We start from the raw sequence: 25656 nt of genomic DNA on the forward strand, positions 1-25656 counted from the left end.
GTATCTACTAGCCAGGGGATTCTTTAAAGCCAGCTGAAAGTAACTTAATTCTTTATAATGAATGATACTAATGAAATTCCCTACAATAATGAAGATTATCTTTGATGTTTCCTAAAAACCCTAAAAACACTAAAGGGCCCTGAAAGAGCTCCGAGAAACTCTAAAAAGCTCAGTAAGACTCCAATAAGCTTTAAAAAGCTTAAATTTTATAATACTCCATAGCACTAGGATCTACAAGCTAGGAGATTCGTTAAAGAATGATAATAAAAAATCCCTACAATAGTGAAGATCAATTTTGAATGTACTCTAAAAATCCTTGAAAACTCTAAAATCCTTGAAAACTCTAAAAAGCCCTAAATCTAAAGAGCTCTGAAAAACTCCAAAAAGCTCTTAAAAAGATTTAAGTTAATTACATTTCGTAGCACTAGTTTCTATTAGCCAGGGGATTCGTTAAAGCCAACTGAAAGCAACTTAATTCTTTGTGATGAATGATACTAATAAAATTCCCTACAATAATGAAGATAACCTTTGAATGTACTCTAAAAATCCTTGAAAATTCTAAAAAGCCCTATAATATCTAAAGAGCTCTGAAAATGTAAAGAGCTCTGAAAAATCTAAAGAGCTCTGAAAAACTCTAAAAAGCTCTGAAAAACCTTTAAGTTAATTATATTTCGTAGCACTAGTATCTTCTGGCCAGGGGATTCGTCAAAGCCAACTGAAAGTAACTTAATTCTTTATAAAGAATGATACTAACAAAATTTCCCTACAATAATGAAGATTATCTTTGGATGTTTCCTAAAAACGCAAAAGAGCCAAGAAAGAGCTCTGAGAAACTCTAAAAAGCTCAGGAAGACTCCAAAAAGCTTTGAAAAGCTTAAATATAATAATACTCCGTATCACTGGGATCTACAAGCTAGGAGATTCATTAAAGAACGATAATAACAAATCCCTACAATAGTGAAGAACAGATTTGAATGTTCTCTAAAAAGCCTTGAAAACTCTAAAAAACCTTGAAAACTCAAAAAAGCCCTAAAATATCTAAAGAGCTCTGAAAATCTAAAGAGCTCTGAAAAATTCTAAAAAGCTCTAAAAAAGCTTTAAGTTAATTATATTTCGTAGAACTAGTATCTACTAGCTAGGGGATTCGTTAAAGCCAACTGAACGTAACTTAATTCTTCATAATTAATGATACTAACAAAATTCCCTACATTAATGAAGATTATCTTTAGATGTTTTCTAAAAACCATTAAAACATTAAAGAGCCCTGAAAGAACTCTGAGAAACTCTAAAAATATCATGAAGACTCCAATAAGCTTTAAAAAGCTTAAATTTAATAATACTCCGTAGCACTGGGATCTACAAGCTAGGAGATTCGTTAAAAAATGATAATAACAAATCCCTACAATAGTGAAGATCAGCTTTGCATGTTCTCTAAAAAGCCTTGAAAACTCTAAAAACCTTGAAAACTCTAAAAAGCCATAAATCTAAAGAGCTCTGAAAAACTCTAAAAAGCTCTTAAAAAGATTTAAGTTAATTACATTTCGTAGCACTAGTATATACTAGCCAGGGGATTCGTTAAAGCCAACTGAAAGCAACTTAATTCTTTGTGATGAATGATACTAATAAAATTCCATACAATAATGAAGATTATCTTTGGATGTTTTCTAAAAACCCTAAAAACATTAAAGAGCCCTGAAAGAGTTATGAGAAACTCTCAAGAAGACTCCAAAAAGCTTTGTAAAGCATAAATTTAATAATACTCTGTAGCACTGGGATCTACAATCTAGGAGATTCTTTCAAGAATGATAATAACAAATCCCTACAATAGTGAAGATCAACTTTGAATGTTCTCTAAAATGCCTTGAAAACTCTAAAAAACCTTGAAAACTCTAAAAAGCCCTAAAATATCTAAAGAGCTCTGAAAAATCTAAAGACCTCTGAAAACCTCTAAAAAGCTTTGAAAAAGCTTTAAGGTTATTATATTTCGTAGCACAAGTATCTACTAGCCAGGGGATTCGTTAAAGCCAACTGAAAGTAACTTAATTCTTTATAATGAATGATACTAATGAAATTCCCTACAATAATGAAGATTATCTATGGATGTTTCCTAAAAACCCTAAAAACACTAAAGGGCCCTGAAAGAGCTCCGAGAAACTCTAAAAAGCTCAGTAAGACTCCAATAAGCTTTAAAAAGCTTAAATTTTATAATACTCCATAGCACTAGGTTCTACAAGATAGGAGATTCGTTAAAGAATGATAATAAAAAATCCCTACAATAGTGAAGATCAATTTTGAATGTACTCTAAAAATCCTTGAAAACTCTAAAAACCTTGAAAACTCTAAAAAGCCCTAAATCTAAAGAGCTCTGAAAAACTCTAAAAAGCTCTTAAAAAGATTTAAGTTAATTACATTTCGTATCACTAGTATCTACTAGCCAGGGGATTCGTTAAAGCCAACTGAAAGCAACTTAATTCTTTGTGATGAATGATACTAATAAAATTCCCTACAATAATGAAGATCAACTTTGAATGTACTCTAAAAATCCTTGAAAATTCTAAAAAGCCCTATTATATCTAAAGAGCTCTGAAAAATCTAAAGAGGTCTGAAAAATTCTAAAAAGCTCTAAAAAAGCTTTAAGTTAATTATATTTCGTAGCACTAGTATCTACTAGCTAGGGGATTCGTTAAAGCCAACTGAACGTAACTTAATTCTTCATAATTAATGATACTAACAAAATTCCCTACATTAATGAAGATTATCTTTAGATGTTTTCTAAAAACCATAAAAACATTAAAGAGCCCTGAAAGAGCTCTGAGAAACTCTAAAAATATCAGGAAGACTCCAATAAGCTTTAAAAAGCTTAAATTTAATAATACTTCGTAGCACTGGGATCTACAAGCTAGGAGATTCGTTAAAGAATGATAATAACAAATCCCTACAATAGTGAAGATCAGCTTTGCATGTTCTCTAAAAAGCCTTGAAAACTCTAAAAACCTTGAAAACTCTAAAAAGCCCTAAATCTAAAGAGCTCTGAAAAACTCTAAAAAGCTCTTAAAAAGATTTAAGTTAATTACATTTCGTAGCACTAGTATCTACTAGCCAGGGGATTCGTTAAAGCCAACTGAAAGCAATTAATTCTTTGTGATGAATGATACTAATAAAATTCCCTACAATAATGAAGATTATCTTTGGATGTTTTCTAAAAACCCTAAAAACATTAAAGAGCCCTGAAAGAGTTATGAGAAACTCTCAAGAAGACTCCAAAAAGCTTTGTAAAGCATAAATTTAATAATACTCCGTAGCACTGGGATCTACAATCTAGGAGATTCTTTCAAGAATGATAATAACAAATCCCTACAATAGTGAAGATCAACTTTGAATGTTCTCTAAAATGCCTTGAAAACTCTAAAAAACCCTGAGAACTCTAAAAAGCCCTAAAATATCTAAAGAGCTCTGAAAAACTCTAAAAGGCCCTGAAAAAGATTTAAGTTATATTTCGTAGCACTATTATCTACTAGCCAGGGGATTCGTTAAAGCCAACTGAAAGTAACTTAATTCTTTATAATGAATGATACTAACTAAATTCCCTACAATAATGAAGATTATCTTTAGATGTTTTCTAAAAACCATAAAAACATTAAAGAGCCCTGAAAGAGCTCTGGGAAACTCTAAAAATATCAGGAAGACTCCAATAAGCTTTAAAAAGCTTAAATTTAATAATACTCCGTAGCACTGGGATCTACAAGCTAGGAGATTCGTTAAAGAATGACAGTAAAAAATCCCTACAATAAAGAAGATCAACTTTGAATTTTCTTTAAAAAGCCTTGAAAACTCTAAAAAACTCTGAGAACTCTAAAAATCCCTAAAATATCTAAAGAGCTCTGCAAAATCTAAATATCTTTCAAAAACTCTAAAAGGCTCTGAAAAAACTTTAAATTAATTATATTTCGTAGCACTATTATCTACTAGCCACGGGATTCGTTAAAGCCAACTGAAAGTAACTTAATTCTTTATAATGAATGATACTAACAAAATTCCATACAATAATGAAGATTATCTTTATATGTTTCCTAAAAACCATAAAAACACTAAAAGCCCTGAAAGAGCTCTGAGAAACTCTAAAAATCTCAGGAAGACTCCAATAAGCTTTAAAAAGATTAAATTTAATAATACTTCGTAGCACTGGGATCTACAAGCTAGGAGATTCGTTAAAGAATGACAATAACAAATCCCTACAATAAAGAAGATCAACTTTGAATGTTCTCTAAAAAGCCTTGAAACTCTAAAAAACCTTGAAAACTCTAAAAAGCCCTAAAATATCTAAAGAGCTCTGAAAAATCTAAAGTCCTCTGAAAAACTCTAAAAAGCTCTGAAAAAGCTTTAAGTTAATTATATTTCGTAGCACTAGCATCTACTTGCCAGGGGATTCGTTAAAGCCAACTGAAAGTAACTTAATTCTTTATAATGAATGATACTAACGAAATTCCCTACAATAATGAAGATTATCTTTGGATGTTTCCTAAAAACCCTAAAAACACTAAAGGGACCTGAAAGAGCTCCGAGAAACTCTAAAAAGCTCAGTAAGACTCCAATAAGCTTTAAAAAGCTTAAATTTTATAATACTCCATAGCAATGGGATCTACAAGCCAGGAGATTCGTTAAAGAATGATAATAAAAAATCCCTACAATAGTGAAGATCAACTTTGAATGTACTCTAAAAATCCTTGAATACTCTAAAAAGCTCTAAAAAGCCCTAAAATATCTAAAGAGCTCTGAAAAATCTAAAGAGCTCTGAAAACTCTAAAAAGCTCTGAAAACCTTTAAGTTAATTATATTTCGTAGCACTAGTATCTTCTGGCCAGGGGATTCGTTAAATCCCAATGAAAGTAATTTAATTCTTTATAAAGAATGATACTAACAAAATTTCCCAATAATAATGAAGATTATCTTTGTATGTTTCCTAAAAACCTAAAAACGCTAAAGAGCCATGAAAGAGCTCTGAGAAACTCTAAAAAACTCAGGAAGACTCCAAAAAGCTTTGAAAAGCTTAAATGTAATAATAATCCGTAGCACTGGGATCTACAAGCTAGGAGATTCATTAAAGAATGATAATAACAAATCCCTACAATAGTGAAGATCGGATTTGAATGTTCTCTAAAAAGCCTTGAAAACTCTAAAAAACCTAGAAAACTCTAAAAAGCCCTAAAATGTCTAAAGAGCTCTGAAAAATCTAAAGACCTATGAATAAACTCTAAAAAGCTCTGAAAAAGCTTTAAGTTAATTATATTTCGTAGCACTAGTATCTACTAGCCAGGGGATTCGTAAAGCCAACTGAAAGTAACTTAATTCTTTATAATGGATGATACTAACAAAATTCCCTACAATAATGAAGATTATCTTTGGATGTTTTCTAAAAACTCTAAAAACACTAAAGAGCCGTGAAAGAGTTATAAGAAAATCTGAGGAAGATTCTAAAATGCTTTAAAAAGCTTAAATTTAATAATACTCCGTAGCACTGGGATCTACAAGCTAGGAGATTCTTTAAAGAATGATAATAACAAATCCCTACAATAGTGAAGATCAACTTTGAATGTTCTCTAAAAAGCCTTGAAAACTCTAAAAACCCTGAAAGCTCTAAAAAGCCCTAAAATATTTAAAGAGCTCTGAAAAATCTAAAGAGCTCTGAAAAACTCTAAAAAGCTGAAAAAGCTTTAAGTTAATTATATTTCGTAGCACTAGTATCTACTAGCCAGGGGATTCGTTAAAGCCAACTGAACGTAACTTAATTCTTTATAATGAATGATACTAACAAAATTCCCTAAATTAATGAAGATTATCTTTGGATGTTTCCAAAAAACCCAAAGACACTAAAGAGCCCTGAAAGAGCTCTGAAAAACTCTAAAAAGCTCAAGAAGACTCCAATAAGCTTTGAAAAGCTTAAATTTATTAATACTCCGTAGCACTGGGATCTACAAGATAGGAGTTTCGTTAAAGAATGATAATAACAAATCCCTAAAATAGTGAAGATAAGCTTTGAATGTTCTCTAAAAAGCCTTGAAAACTCTAAAAAACCTTGAAAACTCTAAAAAACCCTAAAATATCTAAAGAGCTCTGTAAAAACTCTAAAACGCTCTTAAAAAGCTTTAAGTTAATTACATTTCGTAGCATTAGTATCTACTAGCCAGGGGATTCGTTAAAGCCAACTGAAAGCAACTTAATTCTTTGTGATGAATGATACTAATAATATTCTCTACAATAATGAAGATTATCTTTGGATGTTTTCTAGAAACCCTAAAAACACTAAAGAGCCCTGAAAGAGTTATGAGAAACTCTTTAGAAGACTCCAAAAAGCTTTGTAAAGCATAAATTTAATAATACTCTGTAGCACTGGGATCTACAAGCTAGGAGATTCTTTCAAGAATGATAATAACAAATCCCTACAATAGTGAAGTTCAACTTTGAATGTTCTCTAAAATGCCTTGAAAACTCTAAAAAACCCTGAGAACTCTAAAAAGCCCTAAAATATCTAAAGAGCTCTGAAAAATCTAAAGAGCTCTGAAAAACTCTAAAAGGCTCTGAAAAAGCTTTAAGTTAATTATATTTCGTAGCACTAGTATCTACTAGCCAGGGGATTCGTTAAAGCCGACTGAAAGTAACTTAATTCTTTATAATGAATGATACTAACAAAATTCCCTACATTAATGAAGATTATCTTAGGATGTTTCCAAAAAACCCAAAGACACTAAAGAGCCCTGAAAGAGTTATGAGAAACTCTTAAGAAGACTCCAAAAAGCTTTGTAAAGCATAAATTTAATAATACTCCGTAGCACTTGGATCTACAAGCTAGGAGATTCTTTCAAGAATGATAATAACAAATCCCTACAATAGTGAAGATCAACTTTGAATGCTCTCTAAAACGCCTTGAAAACTTTAAAAAACCCTGAGAACTCTAAAAAGCCCTAAAATATCTAAAGAGCTCTGAAAAATCTAAAGAGCTCTGAAAAACTCTAAAAGGCTCTGAAAAAGCTTTAAGTTAATTATATTTCGTAGCACTAGTATCTACTAGCCAAGGGATTCGTTAAAGCCAACTGAAAGTAACTTAATTCTTTATAATGAATGATACTAACAAAATTCCCAACAATAATGAAGATTATCTTTGGATATTTTCTAAAAACCATAAAAACATCAAAGAGCCCTGAAAGAGCTCTGAGAAACTCTAAAAATATCAGGAAGACTCCAATAAGCTTTAAAAAGTATAAATTTAATAATACTCCGTAGCACTGGGATCTACAAGCTAGGAGATTCGTTAAAGAATGACAATAACAAATCCCTACAATAAAGAAGATCTACTTTGAATATTCTCTAAAAAGCCTTGAAAACTCTAAAAACCCCTGAGAACTCTAAAAATCCCTAAAATATCTAAAGAGCTCTGCAAAATCTAAAGAGCTCTGAAAAACTCTAAAAGGCTATGAAAAAGCTTTATGTTAATTATATTTCGTAGCACTAGTATCTACTAGCCAAGGGATTCGTTAAAGCCAACTGAAAGTAACTTAATTCTTTATAATGGATGATACTAACAAAATTCCCTAAAATAATGAAGATTATCTTTGGATGTTTTCTAAAAACCCTTAAAACACTAAAGAGCCATGAAAGAGTTATAAGAAACTCTGAGGAAGACTCTAAAATGCTTTGAAAAGCTTAAATTTAATAATACTCCGTAGCAGTGGGATCTACAAGCTAGGATATTCTTTAAAGAATGATAATAACAAATCCCTACAATAGTGAAGATCAACTTTTAATGTTCTCTAAAAAGCCTTGAAAACTCTAAAAAACCCTGAAAGCTCTAAAAAGCCCTAAAATATTTAAAGAGCTCTGAAAAATCTAAAGAGCTCTGAAAAACTCTAAAAAGCTCTGAAAAAGCTTTAAGTTAATTATATTTTGTAGCACTAGTATCTACTAGCCAGGGGATTCGTTAAAGCCAACTGAACGTAACTTAATTCTTTATAATGAATGATACTAACAAAATTCCCTACATTAATGAAGATTATCTTAGGATGTTTCCAAAAAACCCAAAGACACTAAAGAGCCCTGAAAGAGTTATGAGAAACTCTCAAGAAGACTCCAAAAAGCTTTGTAAAGCATAAATTTAATAATACTCCGTAGCACTTGGATCTACAAGCTAGGAGATTCTTTCAAGAATGATAATAACAAATCCCTACAATAGTGAAGATCAACTTTGAATGTTCTCTAAAACGCCATGAAAACTTTAAAAAACCCTGAGAACTCTAAAAAGCCCTAAAATATCTAAAGAGCTCTGAAAAATCTAAAGAGCTCTGGAAAACTCTAAAAGGCTCTGAAAAAGCTTTAAGTTAATTATATTTCGTAGCACTAGTATCTACTAGCCAAGGGATTCATTAAAGCCAACTGAAAGTAACTTAATTCTTTATAATGAATGATACTAACAAAATTCCCAACAATAATGAAGATTATCTTTGGATATTTTCTAAAAACCATAAAAACATCAAAGAGCCCTGAAAGAGCTCTGAGAAACTCTAAAAATATCAGGAAGACTCCAATAAGCTTTAAAAAGTATAAATTTAATAATACTCCGTAGCACTGGGATCTACAAGCTAGGAGATTCGTTAAAGAATGACAATAACGAATCCCTACAATAAAGAAGATCAACTTTGAATGTTCTCTAAAAAGCCTTGAAACTCTAAAAAACCTTGAAAACTCTAAAAAGCCCTAAAATATCTAAAGAGCTCTGAAAAATCTAAAGTCCTCTGAAAAACTCTAAAAAGCTCTGAAAAAGCTTTAAGTTAATTATATTTCGTAGCACTAGCATCTACTTGCCAGGGGATTCGTTAAAGCCAACTGAAAGTAACTTAATTCTTTATAATGAATGATACTAACGAAATTCCCTACAATAATGAAGATTATCTTTGGATGTTTCCTAAAAACCCTAAAAACACTAAAGGGACCTGAAAGAGCTCCGAGAAACTCTAAAAAGCTCAGTAAGACTCCAATAAGCTTTAAAAAGCTTAAATTTTATAATACTCCATAGCAATGGGATCTACAAGCCAGGAGATTCGTTAAAGAATGATAATAAAAAATCCCTACAATAGTGAAGATCAACTTTGAATGTACTCTAAAAATCCTTGAATACTCTAAAAAGCTCTAAAAAGCCCTAAAATATCTAAAGAGCTCTGAAAAATCTAAAGAGCTCTGTAAACTCTAAAAAGCTCTGAAAACCTTTAAGTTAATTATATTTCGTAGCACTAGTATCTTCTGGCCAGGGGATTCGTTAAATCCCAATGAAAGTAATTTAATTCTTTATAAAGAATGATACTAACAAAATTTCCCAATAATAATGAAGATTATCTTTGTATGTTTCCTAAAAACCTAAAAACGCTAAAGTGCCATGAAAGAGCTCTGAGAAACTCTAAAAAACTCAGGAAGACTCCAAAAAGCTTTGAAAAGCTTAAATGTAATAATAATCCGTAGCACTGGGATCTACAAGCTAGGAGATTCATTAAAGAATGATAATAACAAATCCCTACAATAGTGAAGATCGGATTTGAATGTTCTCTAAAAAGCCTTGAAAACTCTAAAAAACCTAGAAAACTCTAAAAAGCCCTAAAATGTCTAAAGAGCTCTGAAAAATCTAAAGACCTATGAATAAACTCTAAAAAGCTCTGAAAAAGCTTTAAGTTAATTATATTTCGTAGCACTAGTATCTACTAGCCAGGGGATTCGTAAAGCCAACTGAAAGTAACTTAATTCTTTATAATGGATGATACTAACAAAATTCCCTACAATAATGAAGATTATCTTTGGATGTTTTCTAAAAACTCTAAAAACACTAAAGAGCCGTGAAAGAGTTATAAGAAAATCTGAGGAAGATTCTAAAATGCTTTGAAAAGCTTAAATTTAATAATACTCCGTAGCACTGGGATCTACAAGCTAGGAGATTCTTTAAAGAATGATAATAACAAATCCCTACAATAGTGAAGATCAACTTTGAATGTTCTCTAAAAAGCCTTGAAAACTCTAAAAACCCTGAAAGCTCTAAAAAGCCCTAAAATATTTAAAGAGCTCTGAAAAATCTAAAGAGCTCTGAAAAACTCTAAAAAGCTGAAAAAGCTTTAAGTTAATTATATTTCGTAGCACTAGTATCTACTAGCCAGGGGATTCGTTAAAGCCAACTGAACGTAACTTAATTCTTTATAATGAATGATACTAACAAAATTCCCTAAATTAATGAAGATTATCTTTGGATGTTTCCAAAAAACCCAAAGACACTAAAGAGCCCTGAAAGAGCTCTGAAAAACTCTAAAAATCTCAAGAAGACTCCAATAAGCTTTGAAAAGCTTAAATTTATTAATACTCCGTAGCACTGGGATCTACAAGATAGGAGTTTCGTTAAAGAATGATAATAACAAATCCCTAAAATAGTGAAGATAAGCTTTGAATGTTCTCTAAAAAGCCTTGAAAACTCTAAAAAACCTTGAAAACTCTAAAAAACCCTAAAATATCTAAAGAGCTCTGTAAAAACTCTAAAACACTCTTAAAAAGCTTTAAGTTAATTACATTTCGTAGCATTAGTATCTACTAGCCAGGGGATTCGTTAAAGCCAACTGAAAGCAACTTAATTCTTTGTGATGAATGATACTAATAAAATTCCCTACAATAATGAAGATTATCTTTGGATGTTTTCTAGAAACCCTAAAAACACTAAAGAGCCCTGAAAGAGTTATGAGAAACTCTTTAGAAGACTCCAAAAAGCTTTGTAAAGCATAAATTTAATAATACTCTGTAGCACTGGGATCTACAAGCTAGGAGATTCTTTCAAGAATGATAATAACAAATCCCTACAATAGTGAAGTTCAACTTTGAATGTTCTCTAAAATGCCTTGAAAACTCTAAAAAACCCTGAGAACTCTAAAAAGCCCTAAAATATCTAAAGAGCTCTGAAAAATCTAAAGAGCTCTGAAAAACTCTAAAAGGCTCTGAAAAAGCTTTAAGTTAATTATATTTCGTAGCACTAGTATCTACTAGCCAGGGGATTCGTTAAAGCCGACTGAAAGTAACTTAATTCTTTATAATGAATGATACTAACAAAATTCCCTACATTAATGAAGATTATCTTAGGATGTTTCCAAAAAACCCAAAGACACTAAAGAGCCCTGAAAGAGTTATGAGAAACTCTCAAGAAGACTCCAAAAAGCTTTGTAAAGCATAAATTTAATAATACTCCTTAGCACTTGGATCTACAAGCTAGGAGATTCTTTCAAGAATGATAATAACAAATCCCTACAATAGTGAAGATCAACTTTGAATGCTCTCTAAAACGCCTTGAAAACTTTAAAAAACCCTGAGAACTCTAAAAAGCCCTAAAATATCTAAAGAGCTCTGAAAAATCTAAAGAGCTCTGAAAAACTCTAAAAGGCTCTGAAAAAGCTTTAAGTTAATTATATTTCGTAGCACTAGTATCTACTAGCCAAGGGATTCGTTAAAGCCAACTGAAAGTAACTTAATTCTTTATAATGAATGATACTAACAAAATTCCCAACAGTAATGAAGATTATCTTTGGATATTTTCTAAAAACCATAAAAACATCAAAGAGCCCTGAAAGAGCTCTGAGAAACTCTAAAAATATCAGGAAGACTCCAATAAGCTTTAAAAAGTATAAATTTAATAATACTCCGTAGCACTGGGATCTACAAGCTAGGAGATTCGTTAAAGAATGACAATAACAAATCCCTACAATAAAGAAGATCTACTTTGAATATTCTCTAAAAAGCCTTGAAAACTCTAAAAAACCCTGAGAACTCTAAAAATCCCTAAAATATCTAAAGAGCTCTGCAAAATCTAAAGAGCTCTGAAAAACTCTAAAAGGCTATGAAAAAGCTTTATGTTAATTATATTTCGTAGCACTAGTATCTACTAGCCAAGGGATTCGTTAAAGCCAACTGAAAGTAACTTAATTCTTTATAATGGATGATACTAACAAAATTCCCTAAAATAATGAAGATTATCTTTGGATGTTTTCTAAAAACCCTAAAAACACTAAAGAGCCATGAAAGAGTTATAAGAAACTCTGAGGAAGACTCTAAAATGCTTTGAAAAGCTTAAATTTAATAATACTCCGTAGCACTGGGATCTACAAGCTAGGATATTCTTTAAAGAATGATAATAACAAATCCCTACAATAGTGAAGATCAACTTTTAATGTTCTCTAAAAAGCCTTGAAAACTCTAAAAAACCCTGAAAGCTCTAAAAAGCCCTAAAATATTTAAAGAGCTCTGAAAAATCTAAAGAGCTCTGAAAAACTCTAAAAAGCTCTGAAAAAGCTTTAAGTTAATTATATTTCGTAGCACTAGTATCTACTAGCCAGGGGATTCGTTAAAGCCAACTGAACGTAACTTAATTCTTTATAATGAATGATACTAACAAAATTCCCTACATTAATGAAGATTATCTTAGGATGTTTCCAAAAAACCCAAAGACACTAAAGAGCCCTGAAAGAGTTATGAGAAACTCTCAAGAAGACTCCAAAAAGCTTTGTAAAGCATAAATTTAATAATACTCCGTAGCACTTGGATCTACAAGCTAGGAGATTCTTTCAAGAATGATAATAACAAATCCCTACAATAGTGAAGATCAACTTTGAATGTTCTCTAAAACGCCATGAAAACTTTAAAAAACCCTGAGAACTCTAAAAAGCCCTAAAATATCTAAAGAGCTCTGAAAAACTCTAAAAGGCTCTGAAAAAGCTTTAAGTTAATTATATTTCGTAGCACTAGTATCTACTAGCCAAGGGATTCATTAAAGCCAACTGAAAGTAACTTAATTCTTTATAATGAATGATACTAACAAAATTCCCAACAATAATGAAGATTATCTTTGGATATTTTCTAAAAACCATAAAAACATCAAAGAGCCCTGAAAGAGCTCTGAGAAACTCTAAAAATATCAGGAAGACTCCAATAAGCTTTAAAAAGTATAAATTTAATAATACTCCGTAGCACTGGGATCTACAAGCTAGGAGATTCGTTAAAGAATGACAATAACGAATCCCTACAATAAAGAAGATCAACTTTGAATGTTCTCTAAAAAGCCTTGAAACTCTAAAAAACCTTGAAAACTCTAAAAAGCCCTAAAATATCTAAAGAGCTCTGAAAAATCTAAAGTCCTCTGAAAAACTCTAAAAAGCTCTGAAAAAGCTTTAAGTTAATTATATTTCGTAGCACTAGTATCTACTTGCCAGGGGATTCGTTAAAGCCAACTGAAAGTAACTTAATTCTTTATAATGAATGATACTAACGAAATTCCCTACAATAATGAAGATTATCTTTGGATGTTTCCTAAAAACCCTAAAAACACTAAAGGGACCTGAAAGAGCTCCGAGAAACTCTAAAAAGCTCAGTAAGACTCCAATAAGCTTTAAAAAGCTTAAATTTTATAATACTCCATAGCAATGGGATCTACAAGCCAGGAGATTCGTTAAAGAATGATAATAAAAAATCCCTACAATAGTGAAGATCAACTTTGAATGTACTCTAAAAATCCTTGAATACTCTAAAAAGCTCTAAAAAGCCCTAAAATATCTAAAGAGCTCTGAAAAATCTAAAGAGCTCTGAAAACTCTAAAAAGCTCTGAAAACCTTTAAGTTAATTATATTTCGTAGCACTAGTATCTTCTGGCCAGGGGATTCGTTAAATCCCAATGAAAGTAATTTAATTCTTTATAAAGAATGATACTAACAAAATTTCCCAATAATAATGAAGATTATCTTTGTATGTTTCCTAAAAACCTAAAAACGCTAAAGAGCCATGAAAGAGCTCTGAGAAACTCTAAAAAACTCAGGAAGACTCCAAAAAGCTTTGAAAAGCTTAAATGTAATAATAATCCGTAGCACTGGGATCTACAAGCTAGGAGATTCATTAAAGAATGATAATAACAAATCCCTACAATAGTGAAGATCGGATTTGAATGTTCTCTAAAAAGCCTTGAAAACTCTAAAAAACCTAGAAAACTCTAAAAAGCCCTAAAATGTCTAAAGAGCTCTGAAAAATCTAAAGACCTATGAATAAACTCTAAAAAGCTCTGAAAAAGCTTTAAGTTAATTATATTTCGTAGCACTAGTATCTACTAGCCAGGGGATTCGTAAAGCCAACTGAAAGTAACTTAATTCTTTATAATGGATGATACTAACAAAATTCCCTACAATAATGAAGATTATCTTTGGATGTTTTCTAAAAACTCTAAAAACACTAAAGAGCCGTGAAAGAGTTATAAGAAAATCTGAGGAAGATTCTAAAATGCTTTGAAAAGCTTAAATTTAATAATACTCCGTAGCACTGGGATCTACAAGCTAGGAGATTCTTTAAAGAATGATAATAACAAATCCCTACAATAGTGAAGATCAACTTTGAATGTTCTCTAAAAAGCCTTGAAAACTCTAAAAACCCTGAAAGCTCTAAAAAGCCCTAAAATATTTAAAGAGCTCTGAAAAATCTAAAGAGCTCTGAAAAACTCTAAAAAGCTGAAAAAGCTTTAAGTTAATTATATTTCGTAGCACTAGTATCTACTAGCCAGGGGATTCGTTAAAGCCAACTGAACGTAACTTAATTCTTTATAATGAATGATACTAACAAAATTCCCTAAATTAATGAAGATTATCTTTGGATGTTTCCAAAAAACCCAAAGACACTAAAGAGCCCTGAAAGAGCTCTGAAAAACTCTAAAAAGCTCAAGAAGACTCCAATAAGCTTTGAAAAGCTTAAATTTATTAATACTCCGTAGCACTGGGATCTACAAGATAGGAGTTTCGTTAAAGAATGATAATAACAAATCCCTAAAATAGTGAAGATAAGCTTTGAATGTTCTCTAAAAAGCCTTGAAAACTCTAAAAAACCTTGAAAACTCTAAAAAACCCTAAAATATCTAAAGAGCTCTGTAAAAACTCTAAAACGCTCTTAAAAAGCTTTAAGTTAATTACATTTCGTAGCATTAGTATCTACTAGCCAGGGGATTCGTTAAAGCCAACTGAAAGCAACTTAATTCTTTGTGATGAATGATACTAATAATATTCTCTACAATAATGAAGATTATCTTTGGATGTTTTCTAGAAACCCTAAAAACACTAAAGAGCCCTGAAAGAGTTATGAGAAACTCTTTAGAAGACTCCAAAAAGCTTTGTAAAGCATAAATTTAATAATACTCTGTAGCACTGGGATCTACAAGCTAGGAGATTCTTTCAAGAATGATAATAACAAATCCCTACAATAGTGAAGTTCAACTTTGAATGTTCTCTAAAATGCCTTGAAAACTCTAAAAAACCCTGAGAACTCTAAAAAGCCCTAAAATATCTAAAGAGCTCTGAAAAATCTAAAGAGCTCTGAAAAACTCTAAAAGGCTCTGAAAAAGCTTTAAGTTAATTATATTTCGTAGCACTAGTATCTACTAGCCAGGGGATTCGTTAAAGCCGACTGAAAGTAACTTAATTCTTTATAATGAATGATACTAACAAAATTCCCTACATTAATGAAGATTATCTTAGGATGTTTCCAAAAAACCCAAAGACACTAAAGAGCCCTGAAAGAGTTATGAGAAACTCTTAAGAAGACTCCAAAAAGCTTTGTAAAGCATAAATTTAATAATACTCCGTAGCACTTGGATCTACAAGCTAGGAGATTCTTTCAAGAATGATAATAACAAATCCCTACAATAGTGAAGATCAACTTTGAATGCTCTCTAAAACGCCTTGAAAACTTTAAAAAACCCTGAGAACTCTAAAAAGCCCTAAAATATCTAAAGAGCTCTGAAAAATCTAAAGAGCTCTGAAAAACTCTAAAAGGCTCTGAAAAAGCTTTAAGTTAATTATATTTCGTAGCACTAGTATCTACTAGCCAAGGGATTCGTTAAAGCCAACTGAAAGTAACTTAATTCTTTATAATGAATGATACTAACAAAATTCCCAACAGTAATGAAGATTATCTTTGGATATTTTCTAAAAACCATAAAAACATCAAAGAGCCCTGAAAGAGCTCTGAGAAACTCTAAAAATATCAGGAAGACTCCAATAAGCTTTAAAAAGTATAAATTTAATAATACTCCGTAGCACTGGGATCTACAAGCTAGGAGATTCGTTAAAGAATGACAATAACAAATCCCTACAATAAAGAAGATCTACTTTGAATATTCTCTAAAAAGCCTTGAAAACTCTAAAAAACCCTGAGAACTCTAAAAATCCCTAAAATATCTAAAGAGCTCTGCAAAATCTAAAGAGCTCTGAAAAACTCTAAAAGGCTATGAAAAAGCTTTATGTTAATTATATTTCGTAGCACTAGTATCTACTAGCCAAGGGATTCGTTAAAGCCAACTGAAAGTAACTTAATTCTTTATAATGGATGATACTAACAAAATTCCCTAAAATAATGAAGATTATCTTTGGATGTTTTCTAAAAACCCTTAAAACACTAAAGAGCCATGAAAGAGTTATAAGAAACTCTGAGGAAGACTCTAAAATGCTTTGAAAAGCTTAAATTTAATAATACTCCGTAGCAGTGGGATCTACAAGCTAGGATATTCTTTAAAGAATGATAATAACAAATCCCTACAATAGTGAAGATCAACTTTTAATGTTCTCTAAAAAGCCTTGAAAACTCTAAAAAACCCTGAAAGCTCTAAAAAGCCCTAAAATATTTAAAGAGCTCTGAAAAATCTAAAGAGCTCTGAAAAACTCTAAAAAGCTCTGAAAAAGCTTTAAGTTAATTATATTTTGTAGCACTAGTATCTACTAGCCAGGGGATTCGTTAAAGCCAACTGAACGTAACTTAATTCTTTATAATGAATGATACTAACAAAATTCCCTACATTAATGAAGATTATCTTAGGATGTTTCCAAAAAACCCAAAGACACTAAAGAGCCCTGAAAGAGTTATGAGAAACTCTCAAGAAGACTCCAAAAAGCTTTGTAAAGCATAAATTTAATAATACTCCGTAGCACTTGGATCTACAAGCTAGGAGATTCTTTCAAGAATGATAATAACAAATCCCTACAATAGTGAAGATCAACTTTGAATGTTCTCTAAAACGCCATGAAAACTTTAAAAAACCCTGAGAACTCTAAAAAGCCCTAAAATATCTAAAGAGCTCTGAAAAATCTAAAGAGCTCTGGAAAACTCTAAAAGGCTCTGAAAAAGCTTTAAGTTAATTATATTTCGTAGCACTAGTATCTACTAGCCAAGGGATTCATTAAAGCCAACTGAAAGTAACTTAATTCTTTATAATGAATGATACTAACAAAATTCCCAACAATAATGAAGATTATCTTTGGATATTTTCTAAAAACCATAAAAACATCAAAGAGCCCTGAAAGAGCTCTGAGAAACTCTAAAAATATCAGGAAGACTCCAATAAGCTTTAAAAAGTATAAATTTAATAATACTCCGTAGCACTGGGATCTACAAGCTAGGAGATTCGTTAAAGAATGACAATAACGAATCCCTACAATAAAGAAGATCAACTTTGAATGTTCTCTAAAAAGCCTTGAAACTCTAAAAAACCTTGAAAACTCTAAAAAGCCCTAAAATATCTAAAGAGCTCTGAAAAATCTAAAGTCCTCTGAAAAACTCTAAAAAGCTCTGAAAAAGCTTTAAGTTAATTATATTTCGTAGCACTAGCATCTACTTGCCAGGGGATTCGTTAAAGCCAACTGAAAGTAACTTAATTCTTTATAATGAATGATACTAACGAAATTCCCTACAATAATGAAGATTATCTTTGGATGTTTCCTAAAAACCCTAAAAACACTAAAGGGACCTGAAAGAGCTCCGAGAAACTCTAAAAAGCTCAGTAAGACTCCAATAAGCTTTAAAAAGCTTAAATTTTATAATACTCCATAGCAATGGGATCTACAAGCCAGGAGATTCGTTAAAGAATGATAATAAAAAATCCCTACAATAGTGAAGATCAACTTTGAATGTACTCTAAAAATCCTTGAATACTCTAAAAAGCTCTAAAAAGCCCTAAAATATCTAAAGAGCTCTGAAAAATCTAAAGAGCTCTGAAAACTCTAAAAAGCTCTGAAAACCTTTAAGTTAATTATATTTCGTAGCACTAGTATCTTCTGGCCAGGGGATTCGTTAAATCCCAATGAAAGTAATTTAATTCTTTATAAAGAATGATACTAACAAAATTTCCCAATAATAATGAAGATTATCTTTGTATGTTTCCTAAAAACCTAAAAACGCTAAAGAGCCATGAAAGAGCTCTGAGAAACTCTAAAAAACTCAGGAAGACTCCAAAAAGCTTTGAAAAGCTTAAATGTAATAATAATCCGTAGCACTGGGATCTACAAGCTAGGAGATTCATTAAAGAATGATAATAACAAATCCCTACAATAGTGAAGATCGGATTTGAATGTTCTCTAAAAAGCCTTGAAAACTCTAAAAAACCTAGAAAACTCTAAAAAGCCCTAAAATGTCTAAAGAGCTCTGAAAAATCTAAAGACCTATGAATAAACTCTAAAAAGCTCTGAAAAAGCTTTAAGTTAATTATATTTCGTAGCACTAGTATCTACTAGCCAGGGGATTCGTAAAGCCAACTGAAAGTAACTTAATTCTTTATAATGGATGATACTAACAAAATTCCCTACAATAATGAAGATTATCTTTGGATGTTTTCTAAAAACTCTAAAAACACTAAAGAGCCGTGAAAGAGTTATAAGAAAATCTGAGGAAGATTCTAAAATGCTTTGAAAAGCTTAAATTTAATAATACTCCGTAGCACTGGGATCTACAAGCTAGGAGATTCTTTAAAGAATGATAATAACAAATCCCTACAATAGTGAAGATCAACTTTGAATGTTCTCTAAAAAGCCTTGAAAACTCTAAAAACCCTGAAAGCTCTAAAAAGCCCTAAAATATTTAAAGAGCTCTGAAAAATCTAAAGAGCTCTGAAAAACTCTAAAAAGCTGAAAAAGCTTTAAGTTAATTATATTTCGTAGCACTAGTATCTACTAGCCAGGGGATTCGTTAAAGCCAACTGAACGTAACTTAATTCTTTATAATGAATGATACTAACAAAATTCCCTAAATTAATGAAGATTATCTTTGGATGTTTCCAAAAAACCCAAAGACACTAAAGAGCCCTGAAAGAGCTCTGAAAAACTCTAAAAAGCTCAAGAAGACTCCAATAAGCTTTGAAAAGCTTAAATTTATTAATACTCCGTAGCACTGGGATCTACAAGATAGGAGTTTCGTTAAAGAATGATAATAACAAATCCCTAAAATAGTGAAGATAAGCTTTGAATGTTCTCTAAAAAGCCTTGAAAACTCTAAAAAACCTTGAAAACTCTAAAAAACCCTAAAATATCTAAAGAGCTCTGTAAAAACTCTAAAACGCTCTTAAAAAGCTTTAAGTTAATTACATTTCGTAGCATTAGTATCTACTAGCCAGGGGATTCGTTAAAGCCAACTGAAAGCAACTTAATTCTTTGTGATGAATGATACTAATAATATTCTCTACAATAATGAAGATTATCTTTGGATGTTTTCTAGAAACCCTAAAAACACTAAAGAGCCCTGAAAGAGTTATGAGAAACTCTTTAGAAGACTCCAAAAAGCTTTGTAAAGCATAAATTTAATAATACTCTGTAGCACTGGGATCTACAAGCTAGGAGATTCTTTCAAGAATGATAATAACAAATCCCTACAATAGTGAAGTTCAACTTTGAATGTTCTCTAAAATGCCTTGAAAACTCTAAAAAACCCTGAGAACTCTAAAAAGCCCTAAAATATCTAAAGAGCTCTGAAAAATCTAAAGAGCTCTGAAAAACTCTAAAAGGCTCTGAAAAAGCTTTAAGTTAATTATATTTCGTAGCACTAGTATCTACTAGCCAGGGGATTCGTTAAAGCCGACTGAAAGTAACTTAATTCTTTATAATGAATGATACTAACAAAATTCCCTACATTAATGAAGATTATCTTAGGATGTTTCCAAAAAACCCAAAGACACTAAAGAGCCCTGAAAGAGTTATGAGAAACTCTTAAGAAGACTCCAAAAAGCTTTGTAAAGCATAAATTTAATAATACTCCGTAGCACTTGGATCTACAAGCTAGGAGATTCTTTCAAGAATGATAATAACAAATCCCTACAATAGTGAAGATCAACTTTGAATGCTCTCTAAAACGCCTTGAAAACTTTAAAAAACCCTGAGAACTCTAAAAAGCCCTAAAATATCTAAAGAGCTCTGAAAAATCTAAAGAGCTCTGAAAAACTCTAAAAGGCTCTGAAAAAGCTTTAAGTTAATTATATTTCGTAGCACTAGTATCTACTAGCCAAGGGATTCGTTAAAGCCAACTGAAAGTAACTTAATTCTTTATAATGAATGATACTAACAAAATTCCCAACAATAATGAAGATTATCTTTGGATATTTTCTAAAAACCATAAAAACATCAAAGAGCCCTGAAAGAGCTCTGAGAAACTCTAAAAATATCAGGAAGACTCCAATAAGCTTTAAAAAGTATAAATTTAATAATACTCCGTAGCACTGGGATCTACAAGCTAGGAGATTCGTTAAAGAATGACAATAACAAATCCCTACAATAAAGAAGATCTACTTTGAATATTCTCTAAAAAGCCTTGAAAACTCTAAAAAACCCTGAGAACTCTAAAAATCCCTAAAATATCTAAAGAGCTCTGCAAAATCTAAAGAGCTCTGAAAAACTCTAAAAGGCTATGAAAAAGCTTTATGTTAATTATATTTCGTAGCACTAGTATCTACTAGCCAAGGGATTCGTTAAAGCCAACTGAAAGTAACTTAATTCTTTATAATGGATGATACTAACAAAATTCCCTAAAATAATGAAGATTATCTTTGGATGTTTTCTAAAAACCCTAAAAACACTAAAGAGCCATGAAAGAGTTATAAGAAACTCTGAGGAAGACTCTAAAATGCTTTGAAAAGCTTAAATTTAATAATACTCCGTAGCACTGGGATCTACAAGCTAGGATATTCTTTAAAGAATGATAATAACAAATCCCTACAATAGTGAAGATCAACTTTTAATGTTCTCTAAAAAGCCTTGAAAACTCTAAAAAACCCTGAAAGCTCTAAAAAGCCCTAAAATATTTAAAGAGCTCTGAAAAATCTAAAGAGCTCTGAAAAACTCTAAAAAGCTCTGAAAAAGCTTTAAGTTAATTATATTTCGTAGCACTAGTATCTACTAGCCAGGGGATTCGATAAAGCCAACTGAACGTAACTTAATTCTTTATAATGAATGATACTAACAAAATTCCCTACATTAATGAAGATTATCTTAGGATGTTTCCAAAAAACCCAAAGACACTAAAGAGCCCTGAAAGAGTTATGAGAAACTCTCAAGAAGACTCCAAAAAGCTTTGTAAAGCATAAATTTAATAATACTCCGTAGCACTTGGATCTACAAGCTAGGAGATTCTTTCAAGAATGATAATAACAAATCCCTACAATAGTGAAGATCAACTTTGAATGTTCTCTAAAACGCCATGAAAACTTTAAAAAACCCTGAGAACTCTAAAAAGCCCTAAAATATCTAAAGAGCTCTGAAAAATCTAAAGAGCTCTGGAAAACTCTAAAAGGCTCTGAAAAAGCTTTAAGTTAATTATATTTCGTAGCACTAGTATCTACTAGCCAAGGGATTCATTAAAGCCAACTGAAAGTAACTTAATTCTTTATAATGAATGGTACTAACAAAATTCCCAACAATAATGAAGATTATCTTTGGATATTTTCTAAAAACCATAAAAACATCAAAGAGCCCTGAAAGAGCTCTGAGAAACTCTAAAAATATCAGGAAGACTCCAATAAGCTTTAAAAAGTATAAATTTAATAATACTCCGTAGCACTGGGATCTACAAGCTAGGAGATTCGTTAAAGAATGACAATAACGAATCCCTACAATAAAGAAGATCAACTTTGAATGTTCTCTAAAAAGCCTTGAAACTCTAAAAAACCTTGAAAACTCTAAAAAGCCCTAAAATATCTAAAGAGCTCTGAAAAATCTAAAGTCCTCTGAAAAACTCTAAAAAGCTCTGAAAAAGCTTTAAGTTAATTATATTTCGTAGCACTAGTATCTACTTGCCAGGGGATTCGTTAAAGCCAACTGAAAGTAACTTAATTCTTTATAATGAATGATACTAACGAAATTCCCTACAATAATGAAGATTATCTTTGGATGTTTCCTAAAAACCCTAAAAACACTAAAGGGACCTGAAAGAGCTCCGAGAAACTCTAAAAAGCTCAGTAAGACTCCAATAAGCTTTAAAAAGCTTAAATTTTATAATACTCCATAGCAATGGGATCTACAAGCCAGGAGATTCGTTAAAGAATGATAATAAAAAATCCCTACAATAGTGAAGATCAACTTTGAATGTACTCTAAAAATCCTTGAATACTCTAAAAAGCTCTAAAAAGCCCTAAAATATCTAAAGAGCTCTGAAAAATCTAAAGAGCTCTGAAAACTCTAAAAAGCTCTGAAAACCTTTAAGTTAATTATATTTCGTAGCACTAGTATCTTCTGGCCAGGGGATTCGTTAAATCCCAATGAAAGTAATTTAATTCTTTATAAAGAATGATACTAACAAAATTTCCCAATAATAATGAAGATTATCTTTGTATGTTTCCTAAAAACCTAAAAACGCTAAAGAGCCATGAAAGAGCTCTGAGAAACTCTAAAAAACTCAGGAAGACTCCAAAAAGCTTTGAAAAGCTTAAATGTAATAATAATCCGTAGCACTGGGATCTACAAGCTAGGAGATTCATTAAAGAATGATAATAACAAATCCCTACAATAGTGAAGATCGGATTTGAATGTTCTCTAAAAAGCCTTGAAAACTCTAAAAAACCTAGAAAACTCTAAAAAGCCCTAAAATGTCTAAAGAGCTCTGAAAAATCTAAAGACCTATGAATAAACTCTAAAAACCTCTGAAAAAGCTTTAAGTTAATTATATTTCGTAGCACTAGTATCTACTAGCCAGGGGATTCGTAAAGCCAACTGAAAGTAACTTAATTCTTTATAATGGATGATACTAACAAAATTCCCTACAATAATGAAGATTATCTTTGGATGTTTTCTAAAAACTCTAAAAACACTAAAGAGCCGTGAAAGAGTTATAAGAAAATCTGAGGAAGATTCTAAAATGCTTTGAAAAGCTTAAATTTAATAATACTCCGTAGCACTGGGATCTACAAGCTAGGAGATTCTTTAAAGAATGATAATAACAAATCCCTACAATAGTGAAGATCAACTTTGAATGTTCTCTAAAAAGCCTTGAAAACTCTAAAAACCCTGAAAGCTCTAAAAAGCCCTAAAATATTTAAAGAGCTCTGAAAAATCTAAAGAGCTCTGAAAAACTCTAAAAAGCTGAAAAAGCTTTAAGTTAATTATATTTCGTAGCACTAGTATCTACTAGCCAGGGGATTCGTTAAAGCCAACTGAACGTAACTTAATTCTTTATAATGAATGATACTAACAAAATTCCCTAAATTAATGAAGATTATCTTTGGATGTTTCCAAAAAACCCAAAGACACTAAAGAGCCCTGAAAGAGCTCTGAAAAACTCTAAAAAGCTCAAGAAGACTCCAATAAGCTTTGAAAAGCTTAAATTTATTAATACTCCGTAGCACTGGGATCTACAAGATAGGAGTTTCGTTAAAGAATGATAATAACAAATCCCTAAAATAGTGAAGATAAGCTTTGAATGTTCTCTAAAAAGCCTTGAAAACTCTAAAAAACCTTGAAAACTCTAAAAAACCCTAAAATATCTAAAGAGCTCTGTAAAAACTCTAAAACGCTCTTAAAAAGCTTTAAGTTAATTACATTTCGTAGCATTAGTATCTACTAGCCAGGGGATTCGTTAAAGCCAACTGAAAGCAACTTAATTCTTTGTGATGAATGATACTAATAAAATTCCCTACAATAATGAAGATTATCTTTGGATGTTTTCTAGAAACCCTAAAAACACTAAAGAGCCCTGAAAGAGTTATGAGAAACTCTTTAGAAGACTCCAAAAAGCTTTGTAAAGCATAAATTTAATAATACTCTGTAGCACTGGGATCTACAAGCTAGGAGATTCTTTCAAGAATGATAATAACAAATCCCTACAATAGTGAAGTTCAACTTTGAATGTTCTCTAAAATGCCTTGAAAACTCTAAAAAACCCTGAGAACTCTAAAAAGCCCTAAAATATCTAAAGAGCTCTGAAAAATCTAAAGAGCTCTGAAAAACTCTAAAAGGCTCTGAAAAAGCTTTAAGTTAATTATATTTCGTAGCACTAGTATCTACTAGCCAGGGGATTCGTTAAAGCCGACTGAAAGTAACTTAATTCTTTATAATGAATGATACTAACAAAATTCCCTACATTAATGAAGATTATCTTAGGATGTTTCCAAAAAACCCAAAGACACTAAAGAGCCCTGAAAGAGTTATGAGAAACTCTTAAGAAGACTCCAAAAAGCTTTGTAAAGCATAAATTTAATAATACTCCGTAGCACTTGGATCTACAAGCTAGGAGATTCTTTCAAGAATGATAATAACAAATCCCTACAATAGTGAAGATCAACTTTGAATGCTCTCTAAAACGCCTTGAAAACTTTAAAAAACCCTGAGAACTCTAAAAAGCCCTAAAATATCTAAAGAGCTCTGAAAAATCTAAAGAGCTCTGAAAAACTCTAAAAGGCTCTGAAAAAGCTTTAAGTTAATTATATTTCGTAGCACTAGTATCTACTAGCCAAGGGATTCGTTAAAGCCAACTGAAAGTAACTTAATTCTTTATAATGAATGATACTAACAAAATTCCCAACAATAATGAAGATTATCTTTGGATATTTTCTAAAAACCATAAAAACATCAAAGAGCCCTGAAAGAGCTCTGAGAAACTCTAAAAATATCAGGAAGACTCCAATAAGCGTTAAAAAGTATAAATTTAATAATACTCCGTAGCACTGGGATCTACAAGCTAGGAGATTCGTTAAAGAATGACAATAACAAATCCCTACAATAAAGAAGATCTACTTTGAATATTCTCTAAAAAGCCTTGAAAACTCTAAAAAACCCTGAGAACTCTAAAAATCCTTAAAATATCTAAAGAGCTCTGCAAAATCTAAAGAGCTCTGAAAAACTCTAAAAGGCTATGAAAAAGCTTTATGTTAATTATATTTCGTAGCACTAGTATCTACTAGCCAGGGGATTCGTTAAAGCCAACTGAAAGTAACTTAATTCTTTATAATGGATGATACTAACAAAATTCCCTACAATAATGAAGATTATCTTTGGATGTTTTCTAAAAACCCTAAAAACACTAAAGAGCCATGAAAGAGTTATAAGAAACTCTGAGGAAGACTCTAAAATGCTTTGAAAAGCTTAAATTTAATAATACTCCGTAGCACTGGGATCTACAAGCTAGGATATTCTTTAAAGAATGATAATAACAAATCCCTACAATAGTGAAGATCAACTTTTAATGTTCTCTAAAAAGCCTTGAAAACTCTAAAAAACCCTGAAAGCTCTAAAAAGCCCTAAAATATTTAAAGAGCTCTGAAAAATCTAAAGAGCTCTGAAAAACTCTAAAAAGCTCTGAAAAAGCTTTAAGTTAATTATATTT

Source organism: Papaver somniferum, unplaced genomic scaffold, assembly GCF_003573695.1.
Source record: "Papaver somniferum cultivar HN1 unplaced genomic scaffold, ASM357369v1 unplaced-scaffold_137, whole genome shotgun sequence".
Lineage (NCBI taxonomy): Eukaryota > Viridiplantae > Streptophyta > Magnoliopsida > Ranunculales > Papaveraceae > Papaver > Papaver somniferum.